Below are 21,639 nucleotides of genomic sequence, written 5' to 3'. Positions count from 1 at the left end.
GCAAAGGGTTCCTATGTTCTGATGCACCTGCAGAAGGTCCTGGGTGAATCGGCTGCTCAGGTCATGCAGGGTCTGGCTAATGAATGGCATGGAGAAGTGTTTAGTAGCTGTGGCTGCCTTGAATAACTATTGCCTGCAAAGTTGTTATATCTGTATCGCACCTGGTGACCACAGCCAGATGTGTGCAGTACCGAAGCAAGCTCAGCTATCTCTGCACGGTGAACATAATGCAAAGGCAGGTGCTGATGAGCAGAATTGCAGAAAATCAGGTATCCCAATCTTGTTGGAAGCCAGAGGCTGTTATGCAGGCTGGCTTAAGAGGCCTCAGTCCTCTGTGACTTACGAAACTAGGTCTTTGGCTAAGCTGCCCTGGCAGGAACTGGGAGATGACGGCAATTAGCAACCCTGTTCCTTTCAACAGTCAGGAGCAGAAGCAGTCTGAGTTTGTGCTTCACTGTTAGGTGATGAATTTAAGGTCCCCGTACTTGCTCTTTGGCACTTGCAGATCACTAAAGTAGCCACAGGGAAGTGCGAGATGGTCCCTGTATTGCCAAGGGCACGTTTACCATCCCAGGAAATATCTTCTCAGTCCTGTAGGAAAGGGCCAGAGCAGTGATAAGCTACACTGTGTCTGACTGGAGCCAAGGGCACTGCACCGGCAGACCTGGCATCTCCTGGCTTTAAGGTTATAAACTAGGCAAATAAGGTAGAAAGACAGCTCAGAGCCTAACAATCATCTGCAACTCGACAGCAAAGTTTATTGCATGTCACTTGTTCTGTTTGGAGTTTTAAAAGACAAAAGATGAATCCGAGCTTGAAATCTAATCTGCAACAAGGAGCAGAATTCTGCAAGACCCAGCTGAGCTTCCAAAACCGCAGGTGTAAAATATTGTCCTGGTGGTTAGTGACAGTCTTGCTAGGTCTTCATCAGAGTGGGAGTGCAAACTTTGCCTCGTTGCTGTTGTTCAGGATTACTTTGAATACTGCTTCAAAGCAGAGTGAGACTGTTCCTTTACTGGTGTGTGTTAAGAGGATTAAACATAAACTTCAGACTGCGCAGGATTACAGACAGGGTGGTTGTAGGAAACTTCTGAAGAGGAAAATTAATATAACTAAAGACTTGGACTTCACCAGCTCTGCTCTTCTTGCAAAAGCTTTTTAGCTCTGAAGGGCAAGTATGCGTTTGCATGTGACCAGCATGCATTTGGGCAAAGCGTGTGACTTGCAAGTGGTAGTGGAAGTTTGCGTTCACCATCAGTCATTTCCTATATGAAAGGTCTATTCTGAATGTTGAAATGCTCCACTAACAGGCAGCTTGCTAGCTCCATTTTCCAAGCATAAAATTGAGGCATAGAGAAATAATGGGCTAGATCTGCACAGGGCTTTTTGTTTATTTTAAATAATAATGGCAAAGACTTTTTTTCCTATGATTCAAGTAGGATTTAGGGAAGTAGAGTTATCCAAGACCTTATTTCATGCTTTATCTTTACTACCTCCCTTAGAGTATCTATAACTTTGTTTGCTAGCTCTGTATGGAGTTTGTAGAAAGCTGCCCTTGTTCTCCATGGCCCCTGGTATCTGTATTGTGTTCTGGGCTCTCTCCAGCCTGGCCTCGGTCTCTGCTGCGCCCATGCAATTCCATACCCAGCAGGGCCTTTCCTGGCACCTCTGGGGGTATTACAAGACTAAGCACATCCAGTGATCAAAACTGTTTAAAAATGCATATTCCTGCACTGGTGAGGAAAGTACTAAACAAGTAGTATACTTAATTCCTAACCTAGTCTGTTTAAAATAGCCCATCTAGTGCTACTGTATGAGTTACCAGAGATTCCTGGGAAAGCAAGTGCTAGACGAAGAGTGTGGGGCTTTAAATTACTTGGTTACAGCTATCTGTACTTTTGTGTATTTCCAACCCTCCAGATGAATTTTCTGCATTGCCTTGTGGTAGTGCCTCACCTACTAACAGCTGCTTCATGCATCTTTCTGTACCCAGTCATGTTACTTAACTCAGACCCACACAATTGTTAGAGGTAAAAAAAAAAAATCTCATTGGCATCCTTTGCCATTGGCATCTCTGCTTTTGTGCTGCTGATCCTGCCTGCTTGGGGTCTGTGTGAGTCAAAGCTTGGCTTAACTGATGCATCTGTTGTCCTTTCTGACCACATTGGCCCTCTCAGACTTGCTGCGCAAGCCAAGTTTTACACAGCTGGTTGAGTGGACTTAGATCATGTACAGAGCCTGGTACTTCAAAGGTTTTCTGCTCTTTGTGAAGCTGGTTGCCTTACAGGGCAGTGTAGAACCAGTGGTATAATCCTCATTATCTGACAGTTCTCAGAAAATCCTCTTTCTGTTTAAGGTCTTAATTGAAGTCATTAAACACCCACATGCATATATGTGTGGATTAACTAAACACTGCTGTGGCATCATCCATGTTTCTTTAGGAAATCCTGTTCCTAGGAGCATCGGCAAGCTTTTCAAAGGCTTGAGTCCCTTTTCTTCTCAAGAGGAAAAAGGATGATGAAAGGTTCAAAATACAAAAATCATAAACACAGCAGGAAGCATAGCCTTGTAGATCAGTTTGTTCATCCCCCTGCCAGCGAAGGAGCCTTCTGCCTGATCTTTTCTCCAGTCCCCTCTCCAGTTCTGCCTATGTGATGGGTTTCCCTTGTCCCTGCGGCTCTTATTCCACAGTCTACTAGATCTGCCCATTAGGAATGGTTTCTGAGGTTTAATCTCAACTTTCCTTTGTTCTAGTTTATTCCATAACACCATGGATGGTGCTTGAATTGACGGGACTTGGAACTGTGCTGTTTTCACAGAAAAGTGCAGAGCTATAACAGACAAGATGACAAAGAAATTAAAGGAAGTAAATGTGAGTTTGCCAGAGGCCTCTGTTTCTGAGTATACTTGTTGTTATATTTGTCATTAGGAAATCTCTGAAGTCCTTCTCAAGGATTTAGAGCATTATTCAGCAGGTGCCAAGTATCCTAAGTCTTCCCACGTTGCCACTGAGGCTCGCAGGCAGTTTAAAGAGAAACTTCCAGAGGAGACAAGTTTTGATGTCATGTCCAGAGGTAAAGGGAAGAGAATGGATAGCCCTGAATATTGGACTACAAGCCATCATTTCAGCATTTCTGACCTATCTAAATCCCCGCAACTTCAAAAAGAATATGATGCCCCCTAACTTACACCAGTTTTTTTCCTCAACAAATGGAGTGATCAGTAGAAAAGCTAGAGTGTTTGCATGATGAATTAATCTGGGTCTATTAACACCAGCATTTTGCAGGATCTCTCCTCCTGCTACTAAATGCCCAACGCTACCAGGGCGTGCAGAAAGGTACGAGATGAGGAACAAAGCAGCCATGTCACGTAACAGCTACTGAAGATACCAACAGCAAAAAAAGTGCCTCTTACCTGGTTTGTAGATGGGCAGGGTGTCTTGTCAGGGCTTCGTCACAGCAATTTTGAAGAAAGAAAGGAAAGAAGAGGGGAAAATATTCTTCGGCGAGTGAGAAATATCTTCCAAACTCAATGCGAGGGGGGAACGGGCCGCACCATCCACTAACCTACGTTTGCTCGTTTCTTTGAAATGTGACCTATTTCCTTGTTGCACAGGAAAGGAAAGAAGAGAAAAAAAACTGTGTAGCTCTGAAGAGTGAAAGAGCTCTGGGACCTTCTCATTGCCAGGGCATGGGTCTCCTATGGAAGAAACCAAATCAAAGGAAGGTGGTGAAGAGCTGTCGTTATTTAAACAAAGGTATTGGGGAAAGACATTGTCTGGAGAGCAAAGATCTCTTCTTGCCCATTGAACAGATGTTCATGGGGAAGTGAGCCTCTTTGCACAAGTATCTCTGCCATGCCATGGTGTGTCCCTTGGAAGTCACAAGGAGGGGAGGAGAGCTTGGTTTCTTTGGATTTGCCACACCCAGATCAGAGGCTACTGAGAAGGGCCCTCTGAGTAGGGCTGCTTTGGACTGATGGTTTGTGATGGTCAAGGCTTAGGCTCGGGAAGTGAAGAAGTCTCTCCTAGACTCCTTTTCTTGCTTTGCTTTCTGTAGCTCTTTGTAGTGCCAAAGTAGCCATAATGCTAACAGCTGGGCCGGGAACCATCCAACACCAGTCCCACCAAATGGTGCTCATTTTTGGCAGGGTTTTCAGCTGCTCTTCAGGGCCATGTCTCCCAAAGGGGAAAAGTTTCCTTGTTTGATCACCAGCTCTGGTAAACAGCTCACTGCCACCTGACAGCTCATTAGCCTGGAAGAGATGGGTAAAAGGTCAGTGTTCAGTGCCAGCTTTTGGTGAACGGGGACAAAGGCTACAGTGCTGTGACCTCTCTGCTGAATGCAAAGAGGTGTGCCAGTGAGATGGATGGGAAATCCTGAAGTGTCTTGCTGTTATAGGCAGAAGACTGTAGTATAGAGGCTGGGACTATGGCCTTGATCGTGCAGGTTGACCTTGCTGATGTTCAAACTGATTGGAATAAAACCATAGAGTAATAGGGTTAGATATGCAAAATGCAAGCTATCCTTGAGCATTACTCAACTGTATGGCATTTCATTGCCAAATCCCCCTTGAGGATCCCTTTATTTCCATTTTGATGTGGAGCTGTACACAATGTTTACTCAGAAATCCATATTAAAGGTTTTTCCAAGAACAAGGTGAGATCCGGAGATAGAAGGGATGAATCACTTAGGCAGTTTAGAACAGTGAAAATGCAGCATCCCAACATACACGACCAGTGCAAGGAGAGAGCTGTCAATTCTGAGAGCTTACCTGCGCATTTTAACTTTGCCCAAAATGCCCACAATGTTTAGGCAATGTACAATGATCCTGAAAATTGCTTTCTGATGCTGTGCTTTCAAAGATAGCGGTGGCTCTTTCAAGCTTGAGTTACAAGTTTGGGAGACATCAACCCAATTTTATCTAACATCTGGGATTAATTAAACTGAGCTTTACTGTTGGGCAATTAGCTTGCATGTCTCTACACTAGTGGAAAACCAAAAACATTTGTTTACAGCTGGTTTCACTTGCAGGTTCTCAACCTGCAGTATTTGGGCTACAAACAAAGCAGAGTGGTTTGTTTATTACAGCAGTAGCTAAAAGACTGAATGGAGTGTTGTTGTGTTAGGTACTGTACAACCATAAAAAGGGTTAGTCAGTGCCTAAGTAGCTAGTCCCAACATGGACTTGAGGCCAGGCTGTGATGTATAGCCAGCACTGGGAACTTTGCCCAGGCTTTGCAGTTTAGACATACAAGAGAGAGTTTAATTTTATTTATGTACAAAATGGTCATACAGAATTACTCCATCAGGCCTCAGCATTGTTCCCTGTCTGTTTTAATGGCAACCAGGACAATTTGCAGCTTTACAAGCCTTAAAATGAGCACTGGGCTCAGTACTATGCAACCTGGTGCTGCAGCTGGGCATGCTGGATGGATTTGGGCATCAGCCAGCACCACCGAGAAGCGAGGGCGCCAGGTTTGCCTGGAAACACTGCTCTTTGTTTTTCCCCAGGGTTCAGTGCATCATCCCTGCAGGGTTTCTACCAGTCTGGTGCTGAGCCTGGACCTCACAGGATCTGAGTGTGCAGCCTCTGCCATGTGTAGCCACAGGAGGGTGCAGTGTCACCAGGCTGCTGTGAGTAAGGGACTGGGTCCTGGCGCTGTGCTGAGCACAGGGCTCCCCTCCATCCCAGCAGTGAGTGAGGATGCAGGGGAGCCAGAGGGAGACTATTTCAAGCATCTCCTGGAAATGCATCATCATCCTCTCATCCTAGAAGGAGAGGAGGCAATGGGCTGGCACTGTTTGCTGTTGGAGACGAATTGTGGCTGTCGGTTGCCTGTGAAACTTTTTTTTTTTCAGGTGGAGTCCAATACCCTCTGCTTCTTTTCTGTGAGTATTTGATCAAGGCCTTGGCATGGGAAGGTGTGTGCAGCTCTGAGGTGGCTCCATCACCCCTTCAGGACAGGTCCAGACTGGAGCAAGAACTAGTTTTTGAGGTGAGGAGTTGGTATGGCCTGGTACGAGTATGAGAGGGTCCTCAGAGCAGTACTGCTTTTGGGTACAGGGCTGAGGAGGGTTGGCCCCAAGCACACAGGTTGTGTGTCAGGAGTCTCTAACACTGCATCCAGGAGGGATTGGAGCCACACACATCAGCGAAAAGCAAATTTCGCTGGTAAGGCAGGGTGATGGGCAGCACTGAGCTGCTCCCTGCTGAGCAGGGAAGATGAGCGTCTGCAGCCTCTGTCCCCCTTCATTGTGCACCAAGCATGTTTGGAGACGAGCTTTAGCAGACAGAAAGCCCCTGGTATGGCCCTAGGCCACGCTTTGAGCAATTAGTTTTTCCCTGGCCAGAAGTGGCAGCATTCAATTAAACCCCAAATACTTTGTTTAGTTATGATTTTGTGTATGTGCTTTGGGGGCTCAGACAATGGCTAGCATGGCCTAGGGAGGAAGGAAATGGCTCTTTCCACCCAGCCCAGGGAACCAGCCAAAAATCCAGCCCAGCAATTGCAGTCCCTTTGAACTTGGTTTTCAAACAGAGAGCCAGGCCTTTCCAGTCTGAATGCCTGTGAAGAAGAGTGGTCTTTGTGCTTGTGCTGGGATGCCCCTGGGGCTGGGCAGCTCTGGGAGTGGAGCTGGGGGCTGCGAACTCCCACCATCAGGCATCTCCTTCTGGGAGCCAAGGATGTTTTTCCTTGTTTTCTCAGGGCTGTTAGCATGAGCATACCTACAGGGCAATACCGAGTACTCAGGCCAGCGGAGGCTCAGGAGGTCCTTCCCAGGCATCTCCTGCCTGGGTCATACTGCTGCACCATCCAAGGAGTGGAGTTCAGAGGGCTTCAATAAGGGTTTGCACAAATTCATGGAAGAAAATGAATTATGGCTGTTAAATGCAAAGATACAGCTTCTGGCCTCGGTTCAGCCTTGCACTTAGTTTAATGATAGCAGGGAATGTTATACCGCAAAAAGTACCACAGCTTCTTGCTTTTTTCTTAATCCCTTTTCTTAGGCATGCCACGGCCAGCATCTGTTTATGACATAGGGCTGGCCAGGCCTTTGTGGCTTTTCCTTTTTCCATTCCCATCTAATGGTCAGATGGTTACAGACTAGAGCTGGGTCAGCCTGGGTGGCACCCAGGACCATCGCCAAGAGCCCTGGCTGCTCAGGCCTGCCCCAGGGCCGGATCCTGTGGATTTGGCAATGTATGTTCCTAGAAGGGCAACGGTAGGACACATGGTCTGGAGGGGCTGGCTGTCCTGCAGACTTAGCATCCATGCCATGCTTCACAGGGTGCAAACCCTCTACCCCCCTCCCAGAGCCCCCCTTTGCAATCTGCTCCTGAGCAGAGGGGTCTCATGTTCAGGGAGCTTGGTCTAAGTCTTAGGTTACATCTTCCCCTGGCAACTTTCTACCCCTTTACCCTTCATTCAAATCCTCTTATACTAGTAGTTATATTAGTAGTTATACTGTAGTTCAGGGAACTACAGGCCTGTCAGCCTGACCTTGGTGCCAGGAAAGGTCATGGAGCAGATCATCCTGAATGCCATTACACAGCACACGTGGGACAACCAGGGGATCAGGCTCAGCCAGCATGGGTTTATGAAAGGGACCTCCTGCCTCACTAACCTGGTCTCCTTCTATGATAAGGTGACCCACTTAGTAGATGAGGGGGAGGCTGTGGATGTTGTCTACTTGGACTTTAGTAAGGCCTTTGACACTGTCTCCCACAGCATTCTCTTGGAGAAGCTGGCTGCTCCAGAAGCTGGCTTGGACAAGCACACCCTGCACTGGGTTAAAAACTGGCTGGACGGCCAAGCCCAGAGAGTGGTGGTGAATGGAGTCACATCCAGTTGGCGGCCGGCCACGAGTGGTGTTCCCCAGGGCTCAGCGTTGGGGCCGGTCCTGTTCAATATCTTCACTGGTGATCTGGATGAGGGGATTGAGGGCACCCTCAGTAAGTTTGCAGATGACACCAAGCTAAGTGGAAGTGTCGATCAGCATGCTGGAGGGCAGAAAGGACCTACAGAGGGACCTGGACAGGCTGGATTGTTGGGCTGGAGCCAACGGTATGAGATTCAACAAGGCTAAGTGCCGGGTCCTGCCCTTGGGTCACACCAACCCCGTGCAACGCTACAGACTTAGGGAGGAGTGGCTGGAGAGCTGCCTGGAGGAAAAGGACCTGGGGGTGCTGGTTGACAGCCGGCTGAACGTGAGCCGACAGTGTGCCCAGGCGGGCAAGAAGGCGAATGGCATCCTGGCTTGTGTCAGCAATAGTGGGCCAGCAGGAGCAGGGAGGTGATCGTGCCCCTGTGCTTGGCACTGGTGAGGCTGCACCTCAAGTACTGTGTGCAGTTTTGGGCCCCTCACCACAAGAAGGACATCGAGGTGCTGGAGCGTGTCCAGAGAAAGGCAACGGAGCTGGTGAAGGGTCTAGAGAACAAGTCTTATGAGGAGCGGCTGTGGGAGCTGGGGTTGTTTAGTCTGGAGAAGAGGAGGCTGAGGGGAGACCTCCTCGCTCTCTACAACTACCTGAAAGGAGGTTGTAGCGAGGTGGGGGTTGGTCTTTTCTCCCTAGTAAGAAGCAATAGGATGAGAGAAAATGGCCTCAAGCTGCACCAGGGGAAGTTTAGGCTGGATATTAGGAAAAACTTCTTCACCAAAAGGGTTGTCAGGCTGCCCAGGGAGGTGGTGGAGTCTCCAGAAGGGTAGGTGTGGTGCTTGAGGTTATGGTTTAGTGGTGGACTTGGCAGTGATAGGTTAGCGGTTGGACTCGATGATCTTAAGGGTCTTTTCTGACCTTAATGATTCTATGGTAAAAGACTCTTTGGGGATAATTTTTCGGTCCCTCTGTCCGCATTGACGGGCTCAGGCTGGAGGTCCGCTGCTTGGTGCTGCCATCCTTTCCTCGTGTCCTTCCCCAAGGCCCCTCTCTCTGTCCAGGGAAAAGCAGGGCAGCACATGGCAATTTGGAAGGGCCCATTTTTGTATTATTTGCAGAATTGCCAGGTAATTGACTCTTTACCAAGGCTCACATATTCAGCTTTCTAATCTCAAAGACAACTTCAGAAGGAAGAAGGAAATGAGCTCCTGCCCTTTATTGTTGCTTATTGTTTTATGTGTCCTGAGAGAGCTTTGTTTTTAAACAAGCAGTATTTTATTTGCAATGTTTATTCTTTACTTTAGAAATGTATTGTCCTCTGTGGGACGCTCCATGGTGGCAGCAGAACAAGAGAAATTATGGCATCACAAGAGCCAGCAGGGCGAAAATGACATAACTCGGAAGGGAAGGGACTTCTTAAAACATTATCAAATTCTTGAGGGCTTTTTTAAATTTAAAGCCAATACCTAACATCACTGTAGAGCACAGCTGCCTCTGAGGCCGTTTCATCAGACACGCACTGCCTTCTTAAAGCCATTTTGAAAGCCGTGGTTAAAACGAAGGATAGGAGTGCTGTTCATTGTTGGGGAAAAAAAAAAACAAACAAAAATCCTGGCTTGCTTTATCTGTTTTGTCTGCTGTCTGCCCCCATCAGCATGACCTCTTTGCTTTATCGCTTTTATTGGGATGTTTTATTGGCCAGGGAGCCGCCTGCATCGCCTCTGGGGCACTGCTCGAAGCGGGGCTGCCCGGGGAAGATCGCTGCCTGCTCCTTTGCAGAAAGGCTTAGCCGATTAGTTTTATACTGTTGCAGGCAAGACCTGCCTTCTGCACTGATGTCAGCAGTCAGGGCGGGACTTTTACAGCCTTGTGGGTTTGAGGATTTTTTTTTTTTTATAATCCTGGCAAAATTCCTGAGCAAAGTTTTTTTTTCTTCTTTTTTTTTTTTTTTTTTTTTTGAGCAGCCCCTATACATGCTGCCTCTGAGCTGCTCTCTTATTACTGCTCACTTCCTGAAAGGAGACTTTTTAGCAAAGCCTCTAGCTCCAGCACTGCCTGAGTCTGACAGAAGAAGGTTATTGAGGAAGGCGACATAAACCCTCAGGCTGGAAACTTTCTGACACACACAGGACAGAGGGGGAGAGAGAAGCTTTTGGCTGCTGCTGGGAAAAAGAAAAAAAGTTCAAGGATTAAAAGGGGAAAAAGAAGAAAGAAGGGAAAACACTAGAAAAGGTAAAACACTCTTTAAAATAATTTTTCCAGAGAAGACTCTCTGAGGTCCAAGTGGGGTGGTCTGGGGTGGTCGGAACGCGAATGTTCTTTAAAGTCAGAACTGTCTCCCTGAAGAAGGAATGAGCCCAAAGAGTAATGCACGCTGGAAAAACATTTATGAGAATGAAAACCATGTTCACCCTTCTCCAACATTCAGAGTTTCCATAAAAATGCAGGGTTGTGTTTCAAAGTGTCTGCAGACAGCAGGAGTCAGGCATCTGCGCTCTCGCGCTGCCTCCCTCGCCTCCCCCGTCCCCACACCGCTCCACTTTTTTTTTTTTTTTTAATTGCATTAAGCTATCTGATTGCATGTTTGCTGCTCTAAAATACCATTCTCTTATGCAGAGCTGCCGTGGGTGAAACTCTCAATTACAGAAAGCAACAGCTATAATCCCTATCGCAGAATTATACGTTCCTTGCTGTCTTCATTCCTGAGAATAAACACATACTGCACTCCCTCTCCCTCTCTCACTGTCTCTCTCCATCTTCAAGAGCTGCCAATGCCTCTTTCCCTCCCGTACGATGTGGTCTGAGGATTATAAACTGTCTGCCCTGAAAAAGTTGCAATGTCATTAACTTTGTGTGCATCACCAGGCATTTGGCCCCGTTGCCCTAGTCATATATTTCTTTGCTCTGATTATATTTTAAAGGTTTTTTTAAAAAGATCAATCCCTCAGAACATGTTATTTTAAACATCAAAGTAAATATTAGTGATGGTGAAATGCCAGAAGATTATCTCATTAGAGCTGAAGGAGCTGTGCTATAAATAGAAAGGAGTTTATAAAATAACCTTAGCAAATATCTTCCAGAGGGGAAGAATCAAACCAAGAGGGAAGTGCGGAGCTGTGCTGGTCAGAGCCGCGCTCCGGGGCAGGTACCCTGCTTCAGCGCCAGCCCCGGCTGTGCGGCAAAAGTTAAAATTTCAAATGGAGGCTTGTTTTTGGGGGCTTTTCTGGTCAAGCACACGCAGGGATGTAAGCCTCAGAGGGCCTTTGTTTTCCTGTTTCAGGCCATGCCAGTGTCCATATTGGCTGGAGATAGCCTCACCAGAGACCCGTCTCTTATTCTGTTCATTAACGTTCCCGTTAGCTCATGTGGTGACAGCGTGCGGTCTAGTGCATGGCAGGTGATAGCAGGAAGATTTTTAAAGTGTTTGTTCACTTGTGGTCTCCCCTGTGCTGCAGATGGTAGAAGGGGAAATGCTTTCGCAGGCGCCCAGGTAATTCCCAGACAGCGCAGGGGTGTTCCCTCTGCTCACCATAGCCTTGCCCCGACTAGTCTGAAATGCCTCTGTCAGTGAGGCTTCCTCCAGTTCTTGGGAGGTTGTTCCAGTGTCACAAAGTTTCTCCATATATGGAACATGCTGAGTGCTCCAGTTGCTCCATCCTCTGCTTCCCGTTGTTCCTGCTTTGCCCCCACGGCAGCACCCTCTCCTTTCCTTCTCCTCCTTAGATCCCTCAAACCTCCAGCGCTTGTCGCTGGTCTCCAGTTGCATTCCCCAAGCAGCTGCTTGTTGGGTGGATAGGAGAGGTCCTGTCATCTCCTGTAAATCATGCTTTTTCCAGATAAGACTCAGGGGCTGAACTGTTTCATTTGGCAGACAAAGACCCCGATAAGCTGCGACTGAGCGAGCAGTTGATGGGGTGAGGTGTAGCCCTAAGGGAAGGTATTGCCTGCTCAACATAAACAGTGTCTGCCAGTCATGCAAGAGGCCCTTTTAAGTACCAACATGCAAACCTGTAACATGAGAGGCTCTGTTATCGCTGATGGCTCAAGGCCACCCAGAGAATGTTACAGGGAGGAGTAAGTGTGCTTATCATCACACAAAGCCCTGGTCCAGAGACCGCGTGGGCTCAGCTGCCTAGAGGAGCAGCTCCACGGAGGGCTTTTCAAGCGCAGGTTCCATCTCGCCCACCCAGGGGATGATTCTGTTCAAGCACTTATCTGAAGCTTATCTGAAACCCCCAATTCCAAAAACTACTTTTCTTGCCAAGTTTCCAGCAATTAGTTCCTTCTAAGCCAGAAACACCGCAGGATGTGTTTGTCACGTCCTGTCCTGCCTAGATCTCAAGTTAACACAAATGAACTTAAAACAAACAGAATTTGGACTAAATTTGTTAGGTTTTCAGAAACAATTCACTGGTGATTTGGATTATGTCAGCTCAAATGTGCTGAAGATATGCAAGTCCAAAAAGATCTTCACTTGACCCCACCACCATAGGAAATGTTTGCAGGGCGAGCAGTTACAAACATTTCCTGGGAATCTGTAAGCAGGTTGGATCTCATGCCGTGACTGGGGAGTGAGAAACACTGGAAAACCACCAGCCTGGATACAGACTCATTTTTCAACACTGAAGAAGGTTTTAAAGGGACACCATCAAAGCAAATTTTCCATCTGGTTACTGTGAGCGCCTTCAATTAAATCTGCAACCAATTCAAGAATTGCGAGATTCTCCATTGAGAAACTCTGCCAAAATATTTCAGCTCTCTCTGACTTCAGTGGAGCGATGTCAGTGGCACGTGTTAAGTGCAGGGTCTCCGTCCGGCTGGTCTGTTGCTGCTACTCTTACCTTCTGCATTCCTCCAGGCTGGGGGAAAGAATGCTTCGTGTATGACATGTCTGACTATACAGTGTCTTTACGCTTCTCTTTATCATCGCAACCCACCGTTATTGCTGTTGTGTTTCTTATTCTTCCATTGTAGCTTAATTTTTAAAGGGAAAATGAGTTAAAATGAATCTATTCCTATGCAGTTCTGCAAATCCTTTTGCACTCAAGTATTCATAAATGTTGGTTCCAGCTGAGCTGAACTTGTGGGTGAAATCCTGGCCTCCTGCTGTGGAGTTGTGCCACTGTCCTCAACAGGGCCAAGACTTTACCCGAAAGTGGTTTCGGTCAAAACCACAGTGCAAACGATGAGTTCAGTCCTATTGGGGTTAGCGGCTCTTTGTTCCCCTGGCCATGAACGAAGGCAGCTCCTCCATGGCCGGGCACGCAGAAATGTACTCAGTGGCCTTTGGGCTGCAGCTTCCTCGTTACGAAGCCACACATGCTTGTGAGCCGGCATATTTTCTGTTGCACCGTGCCATACCCCACCAAATCCAAACCATCTGGGCCATATGTTTCCCTGAATGGAGAACCTGCAGGGAGGGAAAAAGGGCCCATAAACTCTCTGCACAGCAGAGCTTGCTTAGGGCAGCTGGAGCCTGGAAATCTGCAGATCTTCCAGATCTGTAAGGGCTGGAGGGAGTCCATAGCCCGATGCGGTCTGCAAGACTTCATCCTGCTGCGAGCCACCCTGGCACGTTCGTCCATGGTAACATGTCTTGGGGTCTGTGCGTTCTCGCTGTTGTGGTCATGCTGCCTTGTACAAAGGGGGCCCGATGCTCTTGCACAGACTGCCTGCTTGGCTGTCCCCAAATCACTTCTCTTGCCTTGGTTTGCGAAATGACACGAAGCCAGTAGCATTCACCTGCTTGTGGGGAGGGCAGCAGAAGCTTGGCTGTGTGTTCACGTGATGCCTTCAGTGCCCTGGGAGGCCGGGTGCTGCCTGCATGTCTGTAGAGGAGGGGTCCCTGTCCCTAGGTGCTGGAAGCATGCAGCCAAGTGGGTAGAGCGGATCAGGATGAGCCACTCTGGCCAGGCAGAGCTCCCCTCCCTTTGTGTCACCAACGATGCGGCCGCTTCTCTGAAATGGCATGTTTCTAGTTTCCTTGAAGGGCACTGTGGTCCAAACTGACTTTGCTGCTTTAAGGTCCTGCTCCACAGCTCACTGCATTTCCCCCAAGCCATTTCTGTAGGTGACCCCCTAAGACAGCCTGGATTTTGTCATCCAAACGCGATCTAATGTCAGTTAACCCTGTTCACTGAGTGGCGTAGGACCAGAGATTTCCTCGAGTCCCTTCCAACCTCAGTTATTCTTCACTTCAGTCTGACCAAATCAACAACGGGTGCTGGACACAGGCAGTGCTGTGGATCCCTTCCTCAGTCCAGGGCTGTGCTACTGCTGGGTGTGGTGTTACATGCTGCTGTGCCGTGTTGGTAGTAGAAGGAGCTGCTGACCTCCGTGCTCATTGCAGGTCCTGTGGTGCTTTTCATAGCTCTTCTGGGTAACACAAGTCACCTCAGATGCTCTTCTTGGGAAGCTCAGTGGGTATCTCTTGTCTCTCCACCTTCAGCATATGAGACTGTGCCGTACCATGGATGTGTGTGGTGTGGCAGGCGATGAGAGGGGCTGTAGTGGGCTCTGCCCTCTAGCATAGTACTTCCAGACACGTCTTTGTTGGAGGTCCCGAGTACAGGTATAGCACTACAGATGTTTGGGGTATGGCCCTGCCCTAAGGCCAGCTTGTCAAAGGAGTCAAATTTAGGGTGCCATGTTTGGTGTGTGAGCTGTGGCAGGCCTTTGTAAGGTATACCCATGTAAAACGTGCTACTGCTTGAACAGGGACAACAGCACATCTCTTTCTCAGACCAGATCCCTCCTGGAGAGACCTGGTGGCAGTTATGCAGGTGAGTGGAGCTCAGTGTTGGCACAGGAGGGTGTTTGTCTTCATGCAACCCCAACGCTCGGTGCCTTGTGTTGCTGTGTTGTGTAAGCACAAAGACTGCTGAAGGGCTGCTGCGGGAGCCAGCTCTGCCGGGATGCAGATGGCTGCACCGGGCTGTTGTGGTGGCTGCATCTGCTTCCCTGCCTCGTCAGAGCTGTGAGTGCTCCTGGCCCTTCTGAGAGCCTGGGGAATTTTCCTGGCATCCCAAGTGCAGCAGAGCTGTTTCTTGCTCCATGGTGGTGCAAGGGGAGCAGTAGGAGCATGGGGAGGGAGCTGCTTGTGCCCAGGAGATCTGGATTCTCTCCTGGCTTCTCTGAACCCCACAGAGAGAAGGGGTAGTTTTATGAAGGCAATCACGCAGTCATGGAGATGCTAGATATGAAACCAGCATTCACACATGGTGTATCTAGAGGTATCGGCGGTGCACGATGACATGCAGAGGGGTGTGTGGGTACTGAGCACAGATGTGCCTGCAGTAGCGTGTATCCTCGTGCAAAGCCGCACACAATCAGCTGCAGCTGTGGCCTGCATGCATGTGGGTAACATGTGCGTACTGTCATGCATGGTGCATGTGTGTAGTTGGCAGGGGCACTGTATGGTAGGTGAGATGCACTTTCTTTTAATGACTGCTCGGTCATCTTTTTAATTCTGCTGGTTTTTGCACGGCTGAAGCCAGCAAGGAGAGTGGTGGCAGGGGGCCAGCAAGTCTGGGTCACATGGAGTGGCTCCAAAAAATTGCATAACTCCTGTCTGAAAGTGGACCTGCTTGGTGGAGTCATCTCCTTAAAGCAAAAGATGTCCAAGGCTGGGAGCATTGGGTTGCTTGATAGCCACCTTATATCTGGCTCAAGTTGACTGATCTAGCAGCTACATTTGGGCTCAGCCCTGGGGCTCGCACCATCCTGTGCTGAACAGCCCTCCCTGATGATGATATGAGCTGGCACTTCTCTCCTGCTTTCCTGTTGAGGACCTCCGAGCATTTTACCACACTTGGAGAGATGCAATGACCCCAGCTTTCTAGATAGGGCCAGATCCTTATGTAACAGAGATAGTATTTCCAGAAAGCAAAGCAGTTGGTGTCAGGGAGAGGTCGGTGCTCCCAGCTCTCCACTCGTACACCCTCGCTTCAGCATGGGTTTCTTTTGCCCCTTTGCTGGTGAAATTAAAGATCCCGCTGGATTTTGGAGAGGAGCAAGGGGGTAATTCAGTCCTTTCCTCACTAAGATTGCACTGAATAGACTTGACTGTAAAATAATTCTCGTGTTTTAAAAAAAAAATACTCCCACACAGTACTGGAGTGAGCCCAAACCCCTGTGAAGCTTGCTTGTACAAAGGGATAGAGGGTGTGCCCAGCTAGAGCACAGCAGGGCCCGGCGTGGCGCGCAGCAGCGAGCCTGTAAGAGGGAGCTGGTGGTCCGAAGGCAGCGAGAGCATTCTCCTGCTCACCCAGCCTGGTACCAGGGTGCTGGCAGGAGGACGGAGACCTGGGCTCAGACCCCTCACCACTCAGGTTCAGACCAGCAGCATCAGTCTGGATCTCCCACGTTGCTGGTGAGCACCTTTGGTTGGGTTGGATCTTATTTTAATAGTGAAAAAGCAGCATCTCCCTCTGGGCAAACTCTAAGTTTGACCCTGCAGATGCTGGGATGGGTGACTGCAAAGAACCTCTCTTAGGGTGAGGTGAAACAGCCCTTACAAGCGAGGTGGGCTGCAGCGAGTGTCGTGGGTCCCCTCAGCCTGGTGGATGCCAGCAAGGAAGAAAAAGGCAAAAGCTCTTGTCCTTACTCCAGTGTGGGCTCAATAACAGGAGCAACCAGAGAGCTGGTGAGGGGATCCTAAAGGGTTGCTGTAGAGCAGTGTAGGCAGTAACCATCCCATGGCTGGAGGCTGCTGTTTTCTGGTGAACAGTGCTAACTACATGTTTCTAATTCTTTGCTTGCCGTGCCCCCAGAGAGGCCAGGCTTGGAGCAGCAAAGCAGATTAAGGTTCAAGCTCTTGTTTTCAGTTCTGCAGACCTGTGACTTTAACCCATTTTTTGCATTCTGCAGCCAATGCTCCTAGCAGTGAGCTGCTGACTAGTTAATTCTGATTTTTCTGGTTTTAACCCATAATGTTACTCTAGAGCTGCAAAATTACTTCCCAGTGGAAGTCGTGTCATGCTGGCGGGATGACTGCAGAAAGAATTCTGCCATCTGCAACTCAGCATGTTTTCAACTTAGCAGTCCGGCCAAATATTTTGTCGGGAATATCAGGACGGTCTCTTGCTGGAAGCTGGGTAGGTCTCGGAAAGCTTTGCATCTCCCCGCATGCTCACCGCCCGCCTGGCCTCTCACCTTCTGCTGCAGGAGGTGCAGCGCAGTGGGGGGGAGCAGTGCTGTTTACTCTGTCCCCAGGAACGTGCAGGAACATGCCAGGAGCTGGGGTGGTGACTGCACACGCGTTAAATGCCCGCTGCCCCGGGGGAGCACAGCGGGCCAGCAGCAAGCACACAGATGCAATGGCAACCCAGTGCCCGGAGGGAGGGACCAGCAGATTGCCATACCCTGGGGTACATAGAGAGATGAGAAGGGAGGTAGAACTGGTGAGAAGTGATCTGGGAGAGGTTTCAAGGAAAGGAGGCAGGAATGTCATCGTTGGCTTTCCTCATTCCCCGCTGCCCTTCCCTTCCTCTCCTTATACTGCAAACGGCAAGGAGAGGCCAGAGGTGCTGGTGGAGATGGGAGAGCTGATGCTATGGAGTGCGGCCGGGTGTGGGGTGGGCGAGCAAGGAGATGCCCCCTTTGGCCATGAATGGCAAATAGGCCCTGTCCATCTACAGCTGTAAGGGCTGAGCTCTGATTTCTTGCTACAGTAGTGACTGGCTGACATTGCCGGCTCCTCTGATCTGGACCAAGAAGTCTGCTAAATTAGGCATGCAGATAGGCTGCATAGAAGTTGATGTTTGATCGGCTTGGTTGAAAGTGCAAGAAAATGACTACTTTTCCTTGAAGACTCTGATTTTGGTATGTGGGAGTTTTTTATATTGGGCCAGAGCTACCTGATTGTGTTTTCTTGTGCCAGAAAAGCTGGCTTGGGTCACTAGGGGTTGGCTTTCTGCTAGCTGCCTTCAGATGCGTGCTGGAGACCTTGTTGCCAGAGGTGGCCGCTGGCTTGTGCAGCTCTCTGCAAGACTGACCACACAAAAGTGCTGTTGAGTTGCCTCTGGAGACCTGGGCAAGGCTCCCTTCAGCCGCTGCCTGGCAGAGTTCACCAGGGCTTTTGCTTTTAAGATGTTCCAGTTCCCAGTTAAACAATTTCCTGAGCCCTTGTGCTTTTTGTGAGCCCCACCATGAGCTCACTCTCATGAGGCAGAGATGGGGCTGGTGGTCTCAGTGTCACCTTGCTCTGACAGCACTCGTCTGCAGGTCAGGCAACAGCAGGCATGTGGCAGTTTTCTGAGTGTCCCCTGAGCAGAGCAGCGTGGGCTGAAACCAGGACAGTCCCTGAAGGCCATGCGGAGGAGTCGTCCTCCCACCTTGCAGCAGTATTTGGGAAGTAGATTTCAGCTGAGGGTTTACAGCCAAAACTTGGGGGCCTCTATGAAGCAGCAACAGCAGGTGAGAAGGGGGCTGGTTTTTCAGAAAACATGGTGATTTTAGGATCAGCATCCATGAGCTACAGGCACTGCGAGGTTTGCTGTGTGGCCACAGTGGGCAGCTGTGATAACAGGCAGTAGGTAAAAGCCCACTGCATGGAGCAGGGGGTCCATGCAGGTGGTGGGCAAGCCTGAGAAATCTGGTGATGCTGCTGCCAAGTGCCTCTCCATGGCACTGGCATGGCGTGGGAGCCACACATGCCAGCACCCTGCAGTCCCCACCATATTTAGCCTGGTTTCCAAAGAAAAAAAGGCCTGTGGAACAAGCTGTGTGTTTGCAGCTTTTCCCCCCAGTGATAACTTTAGAACTGGTAGGACAATTTCAGGTTGGAGTGTATGGAGGAGCAGAAATCTCTACAGTGCTGTGTATGCATAGGCTGTGCATGGTGACCACGTAGCTGCCCTCCCATGGGGTCTCAAGTCCCATGCAGCCCGGTGGCAGGGTCAGTAGGGAGCCGGGGCTGAAGCTGGCCAGTCTTTGCAATAACCCCAGCACTGTTGGGAAGTGCTGGCATCCCGTTTTACAGAAGAAATAAGAAGTAACCATGAGGGCTGGTGACTTTCATTAATTTGTTAACGCTGTTTCCCAGAAACGCTGTTCAGGGTGAAGCAGTGCGGCCGCAGGGCGCTGCTCTCACTGCTGTCACTGCTCGTGCTGCTCGCAGGCGATGCACGTCAGGAAGATGTCAGTGGAAGGGCTGGGGGCTGGTGGGGTGTGCTGCAAGTATTTCCTCCCTCCGGGCAAAGCTGGAAGCAGAAATCTGTGTTTGTATTTATTTCTCTCTCAAAGAAAAGAAAAGGACACCTGAGCTTATAATTTGCAAAAGTTGGATAAGAAACCTGGAAGCTGCCGGGCCCTGCATCTTTAAAAGCAGTTAAATTCCTCTTCTCTGCACTAGGAGGCACCTTGAACCTTCCTCTTGGCCCCGAGCAAAGCCCATCTGCTTCCTATTACCTTCCCATAAAGCTGCCTCCCTGGCCAAAAAGCAGGGCTTTCAGGGAATTCTGTCTGCAGCCCCGATGTTGAAATTAGTAACAGTTGTCATCTGTTTTTCTTTTTTTCTCCTCTTCTCTTTGCTTTATTCGAGCTTGAATTTTAACCCCCCTCCCCAGCCCTCCCCTTTCTCGTGTGTTTCTGGTGTGGTAAGAGGCGACCTCAAAGCTGCCACCGGCCCCGGCGGCATCTGCCCCTGCTCCCCTCGTCCCCGCCGCCTCCTTATGCGGGCAGCCCACGGGTTCACGCGGCGAAAGCCACCTTGGCGCGGGGAGTGGGGAGCGTCAGCCGCTCACGGGGCGCCTGCCAAGGACAGCGAATTCCTCGGGAAGGAGCAAATCAGAACCGGCCCAAGCGAGGGAGGCACGAGACCGGAGAGGTCACCTTGTGTCCCAGGCCTCCCCGCAGCCCCTCCATCCCAGCCCGCGAGACCCTGGCGTCCTGCCGCCCCCCGCGCAGGCCTGGGCTCCTCAGGCTTGTCCGCGCCTGCCAGTCACTGCAGCTCAGAAAGCAAAATCTGAGAACTGAGCTTATGGAAAACTTTATATGTAGTGAAGCAGCTGCGGATCCCACGCTCCTCCAGCGCCTTCCATGTTACGGGTCCTTCTCTTGCAGGAGACGAGCTCATGAGGGTCTCAGCAATGAAGCGCTGCTGGGAAGGGGCCATGTTTTCCTTGTTGTGTGTGTGTAGGAGTCAAAGCCGGGCCCTTCCCCCAGCCCGGCTTACGGGAATTTTGCAGCTGTAATTCCTGACATGTGCTGCTCCAAGCATGCCTCCTTCCCTCAAGGTTGGGGCTGCGGGGGTCTCGGCGCCTGCAGCTCCCTGCCAGCCCCTGCTGCGGGGGATGCTGAGGAGCTGGGACTGAAGGGGAAGGGCAGAGGGGAGCCGAGGGCACCAGTCGCAACTGCCGCAGCTCAGGGTCGTGGAGCGGCAGAGGAAGGAAGGGAAATAATGACAGCCTTGAGGAAGCGGGTTCAACAGCTGGAAAACAAGAAAAATTAGTAGTGTGAAGCCCAGGAGAAAATACACTTCAGCTGAGCGGCTTTCTGTCCACAGACCTTGGAGCTGTGACAGGATTTAAAAGCTGGGATCTCAAGCTTTAATAGATGATGAAAAATGCTGACTTAAGAGAGGGCCACAGCACGGCCGCCTTTCATTTCGCCTTCTCCCCTTTCCAGTTCACTTCCCGCAGGGAGCAGGCACGGAGCAGCTTGCAGCAGCTGCAGGGCTCGGCCATGCGTTGCTGCAGCCCCAGCAATGCCCCCTCTGCGCCACAGCTGGGGGGTGACACTGCAAAGGATGCTATCACCAGGTGCGCATGGCCTCATGGACCCGCAGCACTGATCTCTGCATCCTCATGTTGTGGTGGAAGAGGGCAGAACAAGTCCTGCCAGCCCTCGTGCCTCCACTGCCTGCTTCCCTTTACCTGTTGCTGGTTGAGCGGAGCAGCCCGAGATGACATTTAAACAGTTTTTCTCCAGTCAGGCAGTTTATTCTCACAGTTGCTGATCATGTCCGCAGTCTTGGAAGCTGTCTTCGTGGGTGTTGTGTCCAGGCTTTGCAGAAACCAGCCTGGCAAATGGCACCAGATGTGACTGGGGACACCACGCCAAGGCCTCACTGATGGCCTTTGGCCATTTTTAACTGTATATGAACCGTTAAAAATCTTAACATTTAAAATATAAAACTCCAAATTGTGATTTAAAAGGCACATGGTTAATGCTTCCAGCATTTCTGTCTCATAGGGAAAAATCATTAACTGATTTAGATTAATTATTGTGGCAGGAATCATCTCTCCAATTCCTTGTTGTAACTCACCTACGTAGTCCTTGGTTATGGGTGTTATTCCAAGCCCCTGCAGCGCAAATAACATTAACTACGTGGTAAAGATGGGAAAAGAGAAGCACAAATAAACTGCAGACCCTCCTGGGGACAAGGGATTAAGGGGAGCATGGCAGACCTAAGGAGGAACCAGGCCCTCCTGCCCTGTGCTTTAGGCAGTATTTAGTCCTTCTTATTTAAAACACACAAGAGCAGGGTGAGGCAAGGGTTAATGAAGTTATGCCAAGTGTTTCCTTACTGGGATGAGGACCACACACCAGCCACAGCTATTGACACCTTTGCGAAGAGCAAGGTCCTCCAGTCTCCAGCCAATCCTCATCTTCCCAGCAGCTCAGGAGCATCTGTCCTGCCTTTCCCTGCCGTGCTCCAGCACCCTCTGCTGCTGTGCAAGTTGTTGCTGCATCACCGGTCTGAAGTCAGACTGAAGTGTGTATTTGTCTGTCGCCTTTGCAGGAACGCTTGCATTT

General features: G+C 49.7%; 2 protein-coding genes across 7 annotated transcripts in view; one reads left to right on the top strand and one right to left on the bottom strand.

Moving 5' to 3' along the window:
* The window catches only part of ZAP70 (zeta chain of T cell receptor associated protein kinase 70), a 30,013-nt gene extending 26,083 nt beyond the window's left edge, over positions 1 to 3,930 (bottom strand). The window contains exon 1 of the mRNA XM_075076706.1: positions 3,415 to 3,930. The gene's annotated coding sequence lies outside the window, so the exon portion shown is untranslated. The remainder of the gene's footprint in view (positions 1 to 3,414) is intronic.
* Positions 1 to 21,639, top strand: part of ADAMTS10 (ADAM metallopeptidase with thrombospondin type 1 motif 10) — a 77,172-nt gene that overhangs the window by 8,981 nt on the left and 46,552 nt on the right. For 2 of the 6 annotated variants that reach the window (XR_012657637.1, XM_075076699.1), the window contains exon 1: positions 9,629 to 10,113. The exons of 1 other annotated variant lie outside the window; for it this stretch is intronic. The gene's annotated coding sequence lies outside the window, so the exon portion shown is untranslated. Of the gene's footprint in view, positions 1 to 9,601; positions 10,114 to 21,639 lie in introns of those variants that run through there. 3 more of the 6 variants (XM_075076704.1, XM_075076703.1, XM_075076702.1) reach the window with 3 other exon arrangements.

This window comes from Phalacrocorax aristotelis, chromosome W, assembly GCF_949628215.1.
Source record: "Phalacrocorax aristotelis chromosome W, bGulAri2.1, whole genome shotgun sequence".
Taxonomy (NCBI): Eukaryota; Metazoa; Chordata; class Aves; order Suliformes; family Phalacrocoracidae; genus Phalacrocorax; species Phalacrocorax aristotelis.
This window is presented reverse-complemented; position numbering and strand designations above follow the sequence as displayed.